Source organism: Scyliorhinus canicula, chromosome 10 (assembly GCF_902713615.1).
Source record: "Scyliorhinus canicula chromosome 10, sScyCan1.1, whole genome shotgun sequence".
Classification (NCBI taxonomy): Eukaryota; Metazoa; Chordata; class Chondrichthyes; order Carcharhiniformes; family Scyliorhinidae; genus Scyliorhinus; species Scyliorhinus canicula.
The window spans coordinates 67,308,761-67,326,432 of NC_052155.1; the positions used below are offsets into that span (position 1 = coordinate 67,308,761).

The 17,672-nt window shown below is 51.5% G+C and overlaps 1 protein-coding gene across 3 annotated transcripts in view; it reads right to left on the reverse strand.

Annotated features, from left to right (window-relative positions):
• LOC119972434 (copine-3-like) overlaps positions 1 to 17,672 on the reverse strand; it is a 108,678-nt gene that overhangs the window by 88,620 nt on the left and 2,386 nt on the right. The window contains exon 1 of one of the 3 annotated variants that reach the window (XM_038809119.1): positions 13,280 to 13,527. The exons of 1 other annotated variant lie outside the window; for it this stretch is intronic. The gene's annotated coding sequence lies outside the window, so the exon portion shown is untranslated. Of the gene's footprint in view, positions 1 to 13,279; positions 13,528 to 17,672 lie in introns of those variants that run through there. One more of the 3 variants, XM_038809117.1, reaches the window with a different exon arrangement.

A 17,672-nucleotide genomic window follows, 5' to 3' on the forward strand; every position in this document is an offset into this window, starting at 1 on the left:
AGTTGGATGATTAGCCATGATCATAATGAATGACGGAGCAGGCACGAAGGGCTGAATGGCCTCCTCCTCCTATGTTTCTATGTAAGTGTTGATCAGTCTATCATATACCAAGGGAGAGTAGTCCTATCAGTTGGAGGACTGTGAAGAAACATTGGAGGATGGTGATGTGATCAATTGTGGCAAAGGTGACAGACAGGTCAAGGTTATGGGGGGGTAAGTTTATCTTTGTCACAGTCACATAGGATGTAATTTGTCATGCCGATAAGAGCTGGTTCAGCACTGTGGCTGGGGCAGAAACCTGATTGGAGGGATTCAAACACGGAGTTCTAGGAAAAATGGGAATGGATTTGGGAGGTGACAACGCATTGAAGATCCTTGCAGAGGAAAAGGAGGTTGAGGATGGTAGTTTGCAAGGATGGTTGGGTCAAGGGTTTGCTTTTGAAGTGTGTTGATGACAGCAGATTTAAAAGAGAGAGGGCCAATCCCCAAAGAGAGAACGGTTTGCAATAGCATCGAACATGGGAGTCCAGCCACGGGCCGGCACAGCCGTAACTGGAGCATTACATAGTGTTTAATAGTCCCATTGGAGGAAAGATACGAGGGTCCTGGACACGATGTAGCGGTGATTTACCAGGATGGACTCAGATGAGGGAATTTCGCTCCAAGAGAAGCTGTGATTGTTTTCCCTGGAGCGAAGGAGGTAATAACAGTGGACAAGATTATGACAGGTTGAGATAAGGTAGACAAAGAGAAGCTGTTCCCATTAGCACTAGGGGACATAGATTTAAGATCTTGGGCAAGAGACACTGGCGGGTTTATAGAACAGTACAGCACAGAACAGGCCCTTCGGCCCTCGATGTTGTGCCGAGAAATGATCACCCTACTTAAACCCACATACCCGTAACCCAACAATCCCCCCATTAACCTTACACTACGGGCAATTTAGCATGGCCAATCCACCTAACCCGCACATCTTTGGACTGTGGGAGGAAACCGGAGCACCCGGAGGAAACCCACGCACACACGGGGAGGACGTGCAGACTCCACACAGACAGTGACGCAGCCGGGAATCGAACCTGGGACCCTGGAGCTGTGAAGCATTGATGCTAACCACCATGCTACCGTGAGGCCCCACATTATGTGGAGCACATAAATCAGATTTATTTCCACACAGCAAATGGTAATGAAACTCACTGCGGATGTCGAGATAGTCAGTAATTTTAAAAGGAAATTGGATAGGCACTTTCTACGGGGGTAATGCAAGGGCATGGAACTGCCTGAATCACCCTCGTAAGAGAGAGTCAGCATGGATTGAATTTGGCCTAATGAACATTATTCTACTGATACCAGTATTTGTTTTCGCATAACATTCCAACTAAAACTAACCATGATTGCAGGTGATCCCAAGAGAGATATAGTAGCTGACACATGGAATACAATTCCTATCAAAAGTAGTTAACTTTCTGCCAATAAACCTTTTTGAAAATTAAGTACACACACACACACACACATTGTTATTAATGGTGCTGAATTTTCTCTATTGCATGGGTGTAAATTGTCAGACATTGAAATTAAGGTCACGTTTGGGTTCTGGGGTGAATCAGATATAAATAATGTAGTTTAGAACTTTAACTTATAAATGCAATTTTAAAACAATTGCACATGTATGGTACTGCAGTGCTGTTGCAAGTTTCAGAAACTGTCTCACGTTAGCGGGAGGGGGGAATCCAGCAGTGGTCCAACAGGGGCGGCCTGCCACCAACGTCTGCGGGAAATTAGGGACAGGAGGGGCAACACTGCAGAACTTGGCAGCGACACCAACATCCCACAAACAACCCTTCACCCACACCCAAAATCCCACCCACCCACATACACACACATCCAGAGTGTCACCCACCCACAGGCGTCCAGAGTCTCTCACACACACACACAGGCGTCCAGTGTCACCCACCCACCCATACACAGACGTCCAGAGTCACCCACCCACCCACACACAGGCGTCCAGAGTCACACACACACACACACACACACACAGGCATCCAGAGTCACACACACACACAGGCATCCAGAGTCACACACACACACAGGCATCCAGAGTCACACACACACACACACACACACAGGCATCCAGAGTCACACACACACACAGGCATCCAGAGTCACACACACACACACAGGCATCCAGAGTCACACACACACACACACACACACACACACAGGCATCCAGAGTCACACACACACAGGCATCCAGAGTCACACAAACACACAGGCATCCAGTCACACACACACACACACAGGCATCCAGAGTCACACACACACACATACAGGCATCCAGAGTCACACACACACACACACACACACACACACACAGGCATCCAGAGTCACACACACACACACACAGGCATCCAGAGTCACACACACACACACACACACAGGCATCCAGAGTCACACACACACACACAGGCATCCAGAGTCACACAAACACACAGGCATCCAGAGTCACACACACACACACAGGCATCCAGAGTCACACACACACAGGCATCCAGAGTCACACACACACACAGGCATCCAGAGTCACACACAGGCATCCAGAGTCACACACACACTGTGGTGAATATACATTGCTTAATTCACACTGTATAGCATTGTGTCCTTGTGGGCTCAGTCTGTGAGCCGTTGCGCGGCTCTGCCCACAGGGGGAGATGAGGAGCTTGTACAGGGCTCCACCCTTGGCTCCGCCCATACCAGCTCCCACTACCGGAAGTATAAAGTGCTGCAGCCTTGTGAGTCTGCCCTCAGTTCTTCTGGTCGCAGACAGGCTCAGTTGTAAGTCTATTAAAGCCACAGTTTACTTCCTCTTGTGTCTCGAGGGAATTAATGGTCACATCAATTTAATAGACTTAAGAAAACCACTATGGAATCAACCCTCAAACCTGATCGACTAGAACTCGACCCGCAGGCTGCAGAAGCGAAGGAAATCTTTCTACACTGGCTTTGGTGCTTCAAGGCCTACCTGGCTGCGTCGACTACCTCCGCTACTGCTGACGTGCAGAAACTCAGTCTACTGCACGCACGGGTGAGCCATCGCATCCCTACGCAACTCAACAGTACCGACTCGTACACCGAGGCCCTCGCTATGCTCGACCGATTATACGTGCGGCCTGTAAATGAAGTCTACGCGTGGCATATTTTCACTACCCGCCGCCAGCGCCCCGCAGAGTCGCTAGAGGACTACCTGTGCGATCTAAAAGCCCTTGCACGGGAATGTAACTTTCAGGCTGTAACTGCCTCCCAGCATATGGAACTCGCTGTCCGTGATGTGTACGTTGCAGGGGTCTGGTCTAACTATGTGCGCCAGTGGCTCCTCGAAAAAGGGACCCAGAACTTGGAGGACACGGTAGCGCTAGCAACCTCAATGGAGGTCGCGTTTCAAAGTCTGAACTCATTCCCCGCAGACCACGCGACCCCATCGTGGACACCTGACCAGCAACTGCCCCAGGCCTGCGCCGCGCGGCCACCCACTCACTATGGAGCGCCAGCATGCCATTTTTGCGGTCAGCCCCAACACCCACGGCAGCACTGCCCGGCCCGCAACGCGACCTGCAGCAGTTGCGGTTGAAAAGGACATTATGCGACTTCCGGTGGCTGTGATGAAGTAGGAAGCCACACATTTGGGAGCTCCTGTTTTAAACGGACTTTTCGGCTCTTTTTAGAGCCCAAAACGGAAATTTTTCGACGTCTCCCGGTGGGGGAAGGTGTGCTGAACGACTTTCCCCGCAGTCCATGACTCGAACTCGGAGTGGAAAGGGGGAAAAAGCAGCAGCAGCTCCCCAGAAAAAACGGGGGAAGGGATCCAAGATGGCCGCCGGCAGAGCTCCAGAGGAGTGGAAGCAGTGGGCCCAGGAGCTACTAGCTGCTCTCCTGCGCTGCTTCACAGACTTCAAGGCTGAGGTACTGAGCTCTCTGCAGAAAACGAACAGAAGGCTGTCGGAGATTCAGACCACCCAGGGTGCTGCCATCAAGGAGTTGCAGACGCAGGCCACTGAACGAGAGGAGGAGGCCGTGGTACTCGTGAGTAAGGTGGAGGGGCACGAGGCACTCCACAAGAAGTGGCAGGAACGCTTCGAGGAGCTTGATCACCGCATGAGGCGGAAAAACCTGCGGATCTTGGGCCTTGCGGAGGGGCTGGAGGGGCCGGACCTGACAGCCTATGTGGCTATAATGCTGAACTCGCTAGTGGGGGCCGGGTCTTTCCATCTGCCCTTGGAGCTGGAGGGAGCACACAGAGTACTGGCCAGGAGGCCTAAGGAAAATGAACCCCCGCGTGCGGTGCTGGTGAGGTTCCACCGGTTCAGTGATCGGGAGTGTGTGCTGCGCTGGGCCAAGAAGGTGAAGAGCAGCAAGTGGGAGAATGGGGTAGTACGGATCTACCAGGATTGGAGTGCGGAGGTGGCTAAGCGGCGGTCCGGATTTAATCGGACGAAAGAGGTGCTTTACAGGCAAAAGATAAAGTTCGGAATGTTGCAGCCCGCGCGCCTGTGGGTAACTTATTCGAACCGGCATTATTATTTTGATTCCCCGGAGGAGGCGTGGGCCTTCGTGCGGAAGGAGAAATTGGACTTGAACTAGGGGTTTGGGGTTGCGGGGTCGGTTGTAATATTTTAGCGCTGGATTCTGCTGTTGCTACGTTCTCTTTTTTGTTTTGTGTACTTTTGCAATTTTGATATGGTTATTTATGGGGGTGTTGTTCTGCTATGTTTTCTTTCTGCTGTGGGGCATTGGTTGAGTTGTGTATCTTGCGGGGAGGGTCGTGGGGGTTTGTTGTATTCTATGTCGGGTTGGGGGTATGGAGTGGGGCTGTTATTTGAGAGCTGCGTCAGAAGGATGTGGTGGGGCAGTGCGAAAGCGCGGGCTTTCCTCTGGTTTCCCGCGCTGCGGGGCTGGGGGACGGAGACGGTGACGGGGAGGCGGGGCCTTAACTCGTTCTTCCCCGCGCTGGAGCGGTGCCCGGAGGAGGGATAGATTGGGGGATGATCCCACTTTGGGAGGGGTCGGATTATTGGCGGGAGTTTCCGGGGTCAGCAGAAGTTAGCTGACCCACGGAAGTACAATGGAGGACAGTTCGCGGCTGGGACGGTTCCTAGGGGGAAGGGAGGGGGGGGAAAGGGGAATACCGGGTTGCTGCTGGTAGGGTCAGGAAGGAGCTGGTGTGGGCCGAGGGGACGAGGTGAGGTATTGTCGCTGTGGAGACTGGGTCGGTCAGGGGGTGCTGGCCTGGGGCGGGCAGTCGACGGGCTATGGCTAGTCGACGGGGGAGGGGGGCGGGACGCCCTCTGATCCGGTTGGTCACCTGGAATGCGAGAGGGTTGAATGGGCCGGTGAAGCGGTCGAGGGTACTGGCTCATCTGAAGGGGCTAAAGGCAGATGTGGCAATGCTTCAGGAGACCCACCTGAAGAAGGGATAGGTGGGTAGGTTTTCCACTCTGGGTTGGATGTGAAGAACAGGGGAGTGGCGATTCTGGTGGGGAAAAATGTGTTGTTTGAGGCATCGGAGGTGGTGGCGGATAAGGGGGGTAGGTATGTTATGGTTAGGGGCAGGCTAAAAGGAGAGAAGGTGGTACTGGCTAGTGTGTATGCCCCAAATTGACTTTAATACGGTGTTGGATCCTTCACTGGATTGGTCCAGCTCTAGGACGGGTAGGAGGCCGGCGGCGGCCAAGGTACTGAGAGGGTTTATGGATCAGATGGGTGGGGTGGATCCATGGAGGTTTGTGAGGGCGAGGGCACGCGAGTACTCTTTCTTCTCCCACGTACATAGGGTCTACTCTCGGATAGACTTCTTCGTGGTGAGTAGGGGACTGATTCCGAGAGTGGAGGAGACCAAGTATTCGGCCATTGCAATCTCTGACCACGCTCCGCATTGGATAGAGTTGGAGATGGGGGAGGTGCGGGACCAGCGTCCGTTGTGGTGGTTGGATGTGGAGTTGTTGGCGGAGGAGGAGGAGGTGTGTAGGAGGGTCCGGGCAGGTATTGAGGGGTACCTCGAGGTGAATGATACGGGGGAGGTTCAGGTGGGGATGGTCTGGGAAGCCCTGAAGGCAGTGATTCGTGGGGAGCTGATATCCATCCGGGCACACAGGGAGAGGAGTGAGAGGGATAGACTGGTGGGAAAGATGCTGGAGGTGGACAGGAGGTATGCAGAGGCACCAGAGTAGGGACTGTTGAGGGAAGAGGCACAGCCTGCAGGCTAAATTTGATTTTCTGACCACTAGAAAGGCATAAGGGGCAGTGTATGAACATGGTGAAAAGGTGAGTAGGATGCTGGCTCATCAGCTCCGCAAGCGGGATGCGGCTAAGGAGATTGCTGGAGTGAGAGACAAGAGTGGGAATGTGGTGCGGAAGGGGGTAGAGGTGAATGAGGTCTTCAAGGACTTTTATGGGGAACTGTACCGGTCGGAGCCAACGGGGGAGAGGAGGGGAATGGAGAGGTTCCTTGAAGGGCTTTCTTTTCCGAAGGTGCAGGAGGAGAAGGTGGAGGGGTTGGGTGCGCCGATTGAGCTGGAGGAGCTAGTTAAGGGGATCGGGCAGATGCAGTCAGGGAAGGCACCGGGGCCGGATGGGTTCCCGGTGGAATTTTATAAAAAGTTTGTGGACCTAGTGGGCCCCTTGCTGGTGCGGACACTCAATGAAGCGTGGGAAGGGGGGACTTTGCCCCGGCGATGTCGCGGGCGCTGATCTCGTAAATTTTAAAGAGGGACAAGGACCCCCAGCAGTGTGGTTCATACAGGCCCATATCTCTCCTCAACGTGGATGCTAAGGTCCTGGCAAAAATCCAGGCCACCAGGATAGAGGACTGTGTGCCAGGGGTTGTGCACGAGGACCAGACAGGTTTCGTGAAGGGAAGGCAGCTGAACACGAATGTGCGGAGATTGTTGAATGTCATCATGATGCCGGCGATTGAGGGGGAGGCAGAGATAGTGGTGGCGCTGGATGTGGAGAAGGCCTTCGATAGAGTGGAGTGGGGGTACCTATGGGTGGTGTTGGGGAGGTTTGGATTTGATAAAGGGTTCATTAGATGGGTAAGGCTGCAATAGGCCCCAACGGTGTACGTGGCCACGAATAGGAGGAGGTCGGAGTACTTCCGGCTTTACCGAGGGACCAGGCAGGGTTGCCCCCTGTCCCCCTTGTTGTTTGCACTGGCAATCGAGCCGCTGGCGATGGCGTTGAGGGATTCAGAGAGGTGGAGAGGCTTGGTGCGAGGTGGAGAGGAACATAGGGTGTCGTTGCATGCCGATGACCTGTTACTGTATGTGGCGGACCCGGTGGGAGGGATGCCGGGAGTGATGGAGTTGCTAGCTGAGTTTGGGACCTTTTCAGGTTATAAATTAAATTTAGGCAAGAGTGAGGTGTTTGTGGTGCACCCTGGAGACCAGGAGGAAGGAATTGGTAGGCTCCCGCTTAGGCGGGCAGGGGAGAGCTTTAGGTACCTGGGGGTGCAGGTGGCTGGCAACCATCGGTTCGTCCCGGGGAACAGGGATGGGGGATTTAGGGGGTGGCAAAGGGCGGGCATCAGCAAATTGAGGGACCTGTTTATTGGCGGGAGGTTTGCGGGCCTGGGGGAACTGGAAGATAAATTTGGCCTTCCCTAAGGGAACATGTTCAGATACTTGCAGGTAAAGGCGTTTGCTAGGCGACAGGTAGAGGAATTCCCTATGCTGCCCTCGCGGGGGACGATGGACAGAGTGCTTTTGGGGGAGTGGGTCGGAGAGGGGAAGGTGTCTGACATCTATAAGGTAATGCAGGAGGTGGAGGATGCGTCAGTGGAGGAGCTGAAGGCTAAATGGGAGGAAGAACTCGGGGAGCAGATAGAGGACGGGACTTGGGCGGATGCCTTGGAGAGAGTCAACTCTTCCCCCTCATGTGCGAGGCTTAGCCTCATCCAATTTAAGGTGCTGCACCGGGCCCACATGTCCGGGACTAGGATGAGTAGGTTCTTTGGGGGTGAGAACAGGTGCACCAGATGTTCGGGGAGTCCAGCGAACCACGCCCATATGTTCTGGGCATGCCCAGCACTGGAAGAATTCTGGAAGGGGGTGGCGGGGACGGTGTCGAGGGTGGTTGGATCCAGGGTCAAACAAGGGTGGGGAGTCGCGATTTTGGAGTTGCGGTAGAGCCGGGAGTGCAGGAGGCGAAAGAGGCCGGTGTCCTGGCCTTTGCGTCCCTAGTAGCCCGTCGAAGGATTCTGCTACAGTGGAAGGATGCAAGGCCCCCAAGTGTGGAGACCTGGATCAGTGACATGGCGGGATTTATAAAATTGGAAAGGGTCAAATTTGCCCTGAGAGGATCAATACAAGGGTTCTATAAACGATGGCAGCCTTTTCTGGACTTCCTGGCTCAAAGATAGGTAACTTGGTCAATAGCAGCAGCAATCCGGGGGGGTGGGGGGTGGGGGGGGGTCCATGTTGTAGGGTCTATTCTGTAACTTTATATTGTGTTAATTTGCGTTGATGTTAAAATGCTGTGTTGTTCATGGAGGTGGGGCGAATGTTTATGATTGTTAATATTATTGTTATTTTTGGTATTTTACTGTGGTGCGTTATTGTTGTATAAATTCAAAATTTTTCAATAAAAATTATTTCAAAAAAAAATAAAAGGACATTATGCTAAGGTATGCCTGTCTAAATCGAAACCCTCCAACTCTCCTGCTGTCCAGAGCAATCGCTCCCCCAACTCTCAGGCCCGCAGACCCCGTAATGTTGCAGCGTGTCTGCCGACTGCGCCTCCGCCCGACATGTGCGACTCATGGGGGCCGCCATCTTGGCAATCCTCCCCCATGCAGCCGGCCATGTGCGAGTCATGGGGGCCGCCGTCTTGGGCGCCATCTTCCTCGCCGCCCGCTACGTGCGATCAACGGGGGCCGCCATCTTGGCCATCACCCGATGTTCACCTCGACGACTACGACCTTCGCGGACAGTCATCACGGGGCCACTCCAGCACTGCTGATCGAGCCACCGACTACCCGCAACTCAACGCAGTCACTTTGGACCAGTCGCGGCCAAAGCACCTCAGGAGCTCGATGACGTCAGTTCAGGTCAATGGGTACAGGACACCGTGCCTCTTCGACTCCGGGAGCTTCGTACATCCAGACCTGGTAAGACGCTGTTCGCTCCCTATCTTCCCTGCACGGCAAACTATCTCCCTCGCCTCAGGTTCGCACTCGGTCCAAATGCAAGGGAGCACCGTTGCGACCCTAACGATACAGGGCGGCAGCTACTCTAATTTCCAGCTGTACGTACTCCAGACCTCTGCGCCCCACTCTTACTTGGGCTCGATTTTCAGTGCAATCTTTGAAGCCTCACACTCAGCTTCGGCGGACCCCTACCTCCTCTCACGATATGCAGCTTAGCGACTCTAAAAGCGACCCCCCTCCACGCTTCGCTAATCTCACGGCTAATTGCAAACCCGTAGCCACTCACAGCAGGCGGTATAGCCTGCAGGTCAGGGTATTCATTTGATCGAAGTACAGCAGCTCCTACGTGAGGGAGTCATAGAGGCCAGTAATAGCACCTGGAGAGCTCAGGTAGTGGTCGTCAAGACCGGGGAAAAGTTCCGGATGGTGATTGATTACAGCCAAACCATTAACCGGTTCATGCACCTCGATGCGTACCTCCTCCCCAGAATTGCAGACATGGTCAACCAGATCACCCAGTACCGCATATTCTCAACGGTGGATCTGAAGTCTGCATACCACCAGCTCCCAATCCACCTGGAGGACTGCCACTACACAGCGTTCGAGGCAGATGGCCGCCTCTTCCATTTCCTCCGGGTCCTCTTTTGCGTCACGAATGGGGTTTCGGTGTTCCAACGAGCAATGGACCGAATGGTGGACCAGTACGGGCTGCGGACCACGTTTCCGTACTTGGATAACGTCACCATCTGCGGCTATGACCAGCAGGACCATGACGCCAACCTCCACCGATTTCTCCAAACTGCCCAGAAACTCAACCTCTCATACAATAAGGAGAAATGCGTTTTCCGCACAACCAGACTAGCCATCCCCGGCTATGTCGTGGAAAACGGAGTCCTGGGCCCCGACCCAGACCGTATGCTTACAACTCCCTCTCCCTCATTGTCCCAGGGCCCTCAACAGATGCCTAGGATTCTTCTCCTATTACGCCCAGTGGGTCCTCCAGTATGCAGACAAAGCCCGCCCACTATTTAAGACCACACTCTTCCCACTGTCAGCAGAGGCCCGCCAGGCCTTCAACTGCATCAAGGAGGACATCGCCAAAGCCGCCATGCGGGCGGTGGATGAATCTGTCCCCTTCCTGGTGGAGAGCGACGCCTCAGAGGTCGCTCTCGCCGCCACTCTGAACCAGACAGGGAGGCCAGTAGCTTTCTTCTCCCGAACCCTCTCCGCTTCAGAACTTCGACACTCCTCAGTCGAAAAAGGTCAAGTCATTGTGGAAGCCGTACGACACTGGAGGCACTACCTCACAGGTAGGAGGTTTACCCTCATCACCGACCAGAGATCGGTTGCCTTCATGTTCGACAACTCGCAACGGGGCAAAATAAAAAAACAATAAAATCTTGAGGTGGAGGATCGAACTCTCCACCTATAATTACAACATAATTTTTCAGCCGGGGAAGCTCAACGAGTCCCCAGATGCCCTGTCCCGCGGCACATGTGCCAGCTCGCAAGACGGCCGATTACAGGCTATCCACAATGACCTCTGCCACCCGGGGGTCACCCAGCTCGCCCACTACATCAAAGCCCGAAATCTGCCTTTCTCCACCGAGGAGGTAAAAGCCATCACCAGGGATTGCCCGATCTGCGCGGAGTGCAAACCGCACTTCTATAGACCAGACAAGGCCCACTTGGTAAAGGCTTCCCGGCCCTTTGATTGCCTGAGCATCGATTTCAAAGGGCCATTCCCCTCGACCAATCGAAATGTGTACTTCCTCAATGTCATAGACGAATTCTCCCGTTTTCCGTTTGCTATCCCATGCCCCAATATGACCTCCCATACAGTCATCAGAGCCCTGCACAGTGTCTTCACCCTGGTCGGCTTCCCCAGCTACGTACACAGCAACAGGAGTTTGTCCTTCACGAGCGACGAGCTGCGTCAGTACCTGCTTGACAAGGGCATCGCCTCGAGCAGGTCTACCAGCTATAACCCCAGGGGGAACGGGCAGGTGGAGAGGGAGAACGCGACGGTCTGGAAGACCGTCCTACTGACCCTACGGTCCAGGAATCTCCCGACCTCCCACTGGCAGGAGGTCCTCCCCGAAGCGCTCCATGCAATTAGGTCCCTCCAGTGTACGGCCACTAACCAGACCACTCACAAGCTATTATTTGTTTTCCCTAGGGGCACTACCACGGGGGCTTCGCTCCCACCTTGGTTGAGGACACCAGGCCCAGTTCTCCTCCGGAAGCACGTCCGGACACATAAAACGGACCCACTAGTAGAAAGGGTACTACTGCTACACTCAAACCCACACTACGCCTTTATAGAACACACCGACGGCCGTCAGGACACCGTTTCCCTCCGGGACCTGGCAGCTGCAGGATCCACCACCACCACCGAGGTACCCCTCACATTACACCCCACCCGACCCCCACGCCTACAGGTTTCCTGCGCCCCCCTTCGCCCGTCGCACCGGTCAGGAATGAAGCTCTGAACGAACCACCCCCGGAGTCCACCCTCAGATCCACACCACCCGCCAGCACACAGCCATCCGAAAAGGCTGCAACCCCAGTGCTCCGCCGATCTCAGCGGACGACGCAGCCACCGGACCGGCTCAATCTGCAGACCCGTCACCCCCGCCGGACTTGGTTTTTTTGCAGGGGGTGAATGTGGTCAATGTACATTGCTTAATTCAAACTGTATAGCATTGTGTCCTTGTGGGCTCTGTCTGTGAGCCTTTGTGCGGCTCTACCCACAGGGGGAGATGAGGAGCTTGTACAGGGCTCCACCCTTGGCTCCGCCCATGGCCCCTCCCACTACCAGAAGTATAAAGTGCTGCAGCCTTGTAAGTCTGCCCCCAGTTCTTCTGGTCGCAGGCAGGCTCAGTTGTAAGTCTATTAAAGCCAGTTTACTGCCTCTCGTGTCTCGAGTGAATTAATGGTCACAACACACACACAGGCATCCAGAGACACACACACAGGCATCCAGAGTCACACACACAGGCATCCAGAGTCACACACACACACACAGAGGCATCCAGAGTCTCACACACATACACAGAGGCATCCAGAGTCACACACACACACAGAGGCATCCAGAGTCACACACACACACATACAGGCATCCAGAGTCACACATAACCACAGGCATCCAGAGTCACACATAACCACAGGCATCCAGAGTCACGCACACACAGGCATCCAGAGTCACGCACACACAAGCATCCAGAATCACACACACAGGCATCCAGAGTGCACAGGCATCCAGAGTCTCACACACACACAGGCATCCAGAATCATACACAGGCATTCAGAGTGTCACACACACAGGCATCCAGAGTCTCACGCACACACACACACAGGCATCCAGAGTCACACACATACAGGCATCCAGAGTCACACACACACAGGCATCCAGGGTCACACACATACACAGGCATCCAGAGTCACACACATACACAGGCATCCAGAGTCACACACACACGCATCCAGAGTCACACACATACAGGCATCTAGTCACACACACAGACAGGCATCCAGAGTCTCACACACACAGGCATCCAGTAATAGATTCAGGCGTTGTCTCTCAATGCAAATAGAGTGTGCTGGACTTGTAATTCTAACAGAATGCACCATTTCAGCCCACAAAGCAAAGGCCTTTGCTATCGACAACATCTATGTAATATAAAAAGTTAGCAGAAACTCAAAAGGAGCGACTGCGGCAAACATTTGCGCGTCTCCAAGTATTTCCCCTGTGACTGTTTGTGAAATGAAGCAGATATCAAACGTCCACCATCACAACACACACTGCTGGCAAGGAGCACCGGTCGGTTTATTTATCTACCCACCACTTCCACACCCTCCTCCATGCAGCTTTAACCAGTGTGTGAGAACATGAATCATGCAGGGTGAGGGGAAACTGTGCACTCCCCCCTCCCTCCCTTCATGCGGGTGATGAGCCGCTCAGCATTCCTCCCGCACTGACTACACCCCGAGAAAGAGCCGCACACGACACTGTCCAACAACACACCGCCGCAGCAGTATCTCCGTTTTTAACAGCAAACTGGCAACAGAGTAAAAAGGTCCTACTTTTCCGGAGTGAGGCAGGGAGGAAATCGCACTTACTAAGATGCCAGGTAAAGAGGCGAACAGGATTAGTAAGTGGTGTTTCTGCCCCAGTGTCAGGGCCACCTCATTCAGTATTTCCTGTGGGAAGGGCCAACAGCAGACAGACAGACAGGAGGCTCGGGGCTGGAAGCAGCAGCAATCCCGGGAGCCCGCCTCTTACACAGTGTCAGCACTATTGGATCACCTCACTCCTTTAACCGCACTTTCAGGAACGCAGTTTAGGAGTTGAGAAAGATTTGAAAATCCCACAATACACGCACTGAAATTTCCAGATTCAAACCGAGTTTGACCCAGCTCCTCCCTCCCCAGGACCCCTTCAAGGGCGGCATCTCTTCCAGGTCATTCCTCACACCACCCACATTTCTTCCATCGAAAATCTATCTCATTGACACTTAGCTCAACTGGTTTGCGGTGGTGGGTGGGGCATGTTGTTAAACTGGGCAGCGTTAATATTGAAGACACGGATTGAAACGGTATCCAAACGTGACGTGGTGCTTATTTTTGGAGTGACTGGCACCGAAATAAACTGCATTTTGAGTAAGAAAGGAGTATATGACAACGATAAGCCCCTGACACACAAAATTATACCTCCCAGGGCCACTGGACACTCCTAGCAGAATTGACAGATTCGCTATTCGACCCAGTTGGATAATGTTTAGTAATACCCTCTCCCCCCTTAAAATAGACATTTTTTTACATACGTAGAAATTACAGTGCAGAAGGAGGCCAATCGGCCCATCGAGTCTGCACCGGCTCTTGGAAAGAGCACCCTACCCGAGGTTAACACCTCCACCCTATCCTCATAACCCAGTAACCCCACCCAACACTAAGGGCAATTTTGGACACTAAGGGAAATTTATCACAGCCAATCCACCTAACCTGCACATCTTTGGACTGTGGGAGGAAACCGGAGCACCCGGAAGAAACCCACGCACACACGGGGAGGACTCCGCACAGACAGTGACCCAAGCCGGAATCGAACCTGGGACCCTGGAGCTGTGAAGCAATTGTGCTATCCACAATGCTACCATGCTGCCCCTTGTGGACTTGATTCATTGCCTGAACACGCTGGGCAACCCAGTACCACCTTTACTAATTTAGTTTTTATCTTAAGGCATAGATTGGCTAAATACTCAGGAGATAATGGACTCTGATTCCCCCAGTCAGACTAAAAGGAAGTCGAGATGAGCTATGGCAAGGCTTCAGCATGTCACCTGCCCATTTTCAAAGACTGCCCAAACCTTGTCCACTGGCCAACATCCAACTTTCTCATTGACCTAAACCTTCTGCCACAAAAACGTTTATTAATACGTAATGTTGTTCAAAGTGGTGAGAACTATGTATAGTTTCTGAGTATATGTCTGCAAGTGCCATACAATCCATAATCTACCTGAATCCATGTAAACTTTCCCCATGTTATATTGCGTATGAAAACGATGATTGAATAATCTGTATTTGGATTGCAGCTGGACAGCACATTTAGTTTGATAATTCCATATTGTATGTCAACCTTAAATATAAAGTGCAATTAATTCAACAATATAAACTCAATAGCAGCCACCTCACTGTGGGGGTGGGCATTTGGTATCTATTTGCTGAATTAATTATAATGGGACACGAGTGGACTGGCCCAATGTCACCAAGCAAAAATACTAACAAACGGGTCCCCTTTTTAGAGGGGTGCGATGAATAAAGGGCAAAGCATAAAACTAAATAAAACTAATAGAATTAATAATATTATCATCTGTGGCCAGACAAGTGAACCCCACTGACTCATACTCAGGAGACAACCTATTAAAAATCCAGAGATTTGATATAAAAGCTATGAGCTTTTTTTTTTCAAATTGAACGAATATAGGTTGGCAATTGGTTTATACATCTCATTAGGAGAATTGTTCTGGGTTTACTTTTTCATTAATAATCTTGCATAACTTTAAACAGTTGCTTTTTGGGATTTTTTTTTCTGTACTGTGTGTCCTCATTTATCTAATCATTTCCTTTGGCTTATCTTTTAACACGAGTGATCAGATCAATTGTTCGCTGTGTTGCCTCTAGGCTTTTGGCCTCTTATGTTGTATAAAGTGTTTAGACTTATACAAAATACTCTGTGTGCAGTCTAACCATGGTGTTTTCACGGCTTATGAGAATCCAGCTCATTTTTATATATCAGGAACAGGACAGGCTCTGGTTCTTAATGTTAATCCAGTTTATAAATAAGACCTACTGGCCTTCAGTTGTAAACAGGAATATTTTCTCAAAATTATCTTTTGAGACCAGATATTATAAGACCATAAGACAATGGAGCAGAATTAGGCCACTCGGCCCATTGAGTCTGCTGCAGCATTCAACCATGGCTGATATTTTTCTCAGGTTTAGCACAGTGGGCTAAGACAGCTGGCTTGTAATGCAGAACAAGACCAGCAGCGCGGGTTCAATCCCCCAAACAGGTGCCAGAATGTGGTGACTAGGGGCTTTTAACAGTAACTTCATTGAAGCCTACTTGTGACAATAAGTGATTATTATTATTATTCCCATTTTCCTGCCTTCTCCCCATAATCCCTGATCCCCTTATTAATCAAGAACCTAGCTATCTTTTATTTTATTTTACAGTACCCAATTAATTTTTTCCAATTAAGGGGGCAATTTAGTCTGGCCAATTCACCTACCCTGCACATCTTTGGGTTGTGGCGGCGAAACCCACGCAAACACGGGGAGAATGTGCAAACTCCACACATTCGGTGATGCTTTGTCCGGGGGGGGCAGCGGAGGTTTTATTTGAGCTGTTGGAGTGAAGACTGTTTCCACTCGGTGCTATCGCCGTGTGACCTTTTTTTCAGCAAATTCCCCTTTGTTGTCGTTGTGTTTTTATGTGTGACGGGAAAACTCCGTTCGCTATGACTGGAAGATACTTTTATAACAAAAATGGGATACGGACCCCGGACGTGCAGAAGATTTTAGTTTAGACGGGCAGCATGGTTGGCACAGCCTCGGAGGGCCAAAGGGCCTGTTCCTGTGCTGTACTTTTCTTTGTTCTTTGTTCTTTGACAGTGACCCAGAGCCGGGATCGAACCTGGGACCTCGGCACCATGAGACTGCAGTGCTAACCACTGTGCCAGCGTTCTGCCCTATGTATCTCTGTCTTAAAGACACTCAGTGATTTGACCTCCACAGCCTTCTGCGGCAAAGAGTTCCACAAATTCACCACCCTCTGGCTGAAGAAATTCCTCCTCATCTCAGTTTTCAAGAGATTGTGTCCTCTGCTAGTTTTTCCTCCAAGTGAAAACATACTCTCCACGCCCACTCTATCCAGGTCTCAGAGTATCCTGTAAGTTTCAATAAGATCCACCCTCATCCTTGTAAACTCCAACGAGTACAGGCCCAGAGTCCTCAACTGTTCTTCATACGACAAGCTCTTCATTCCAGGGATGATTCTTGTGAACCTCCTCTGGACCCTTTCCAAGGCCAGCACATCCTTCCTCAGATACAGGGCTCAGAACTTCTCACAATACTCCAAATGAGGTCTGATCAGAGCCTTATACAGCCTCAGAACTACATCTCTGGTCTTGTATTCTAGCCCTCTCGACATGAATGCTAACATTGCATTTGCCTTCTTCACTGCCAACTGAACTTGCACGTTAACCTCAAGAGAATCTTGAACAAGGACTCCCAAGTCCTTTGTGCTTCTGATTTCCTAAGTATTTCCCCATTTAGAAAATAGTCTATGCCTCCATTCCTCCTTCCAAAGTGCATAACCTCACACCTTTCCACATTGTATTTCATCTGTAACATCTTTCCCCACTTTCCTAGCCAGGATCCTGCCTTTACCACCATGGGCTCTTAACCTATTTAACAGTCTCCTATGCAGCACCTTGTCAAAGGCCTTCTGGAAATATATATAAATAAATAAATAATCTCCTTTGTCTAACTTCCTTGTTACCTCCCCAAAGAACTGTGACAGGTTTGTCAGACATGACGTCCCCTTGACAGAGCCATGCTTACTCAGCCCTATTATATCATGCACTTCCAAGCACTCAGCAATCTCATCTTAATAATGGACTTTAAAACCTTACAAATGACTGAAGTCAGGCTAACCGGCCTATAGTTTCCCATCTTCTACCTCCCTCCCTTCTTAAACAGGGGTGTTACATTAGCCACTTTCCAGTCCTCTGGGACCCTTGCTGCCTCCAGTTATTCCCGAAAGATCACCACCAATGCCTCCAAAATCTCCTCAGCTATCTCTTTTAGAATTTTAGAACCCTGGGGTGTAGACCATTTGGTCCAGGTGATGTATCCGCCTTCAGACCTTTCCGTTTCACCAGAACCTTCTCCTTCATGATGGCCACTGCACTCACCT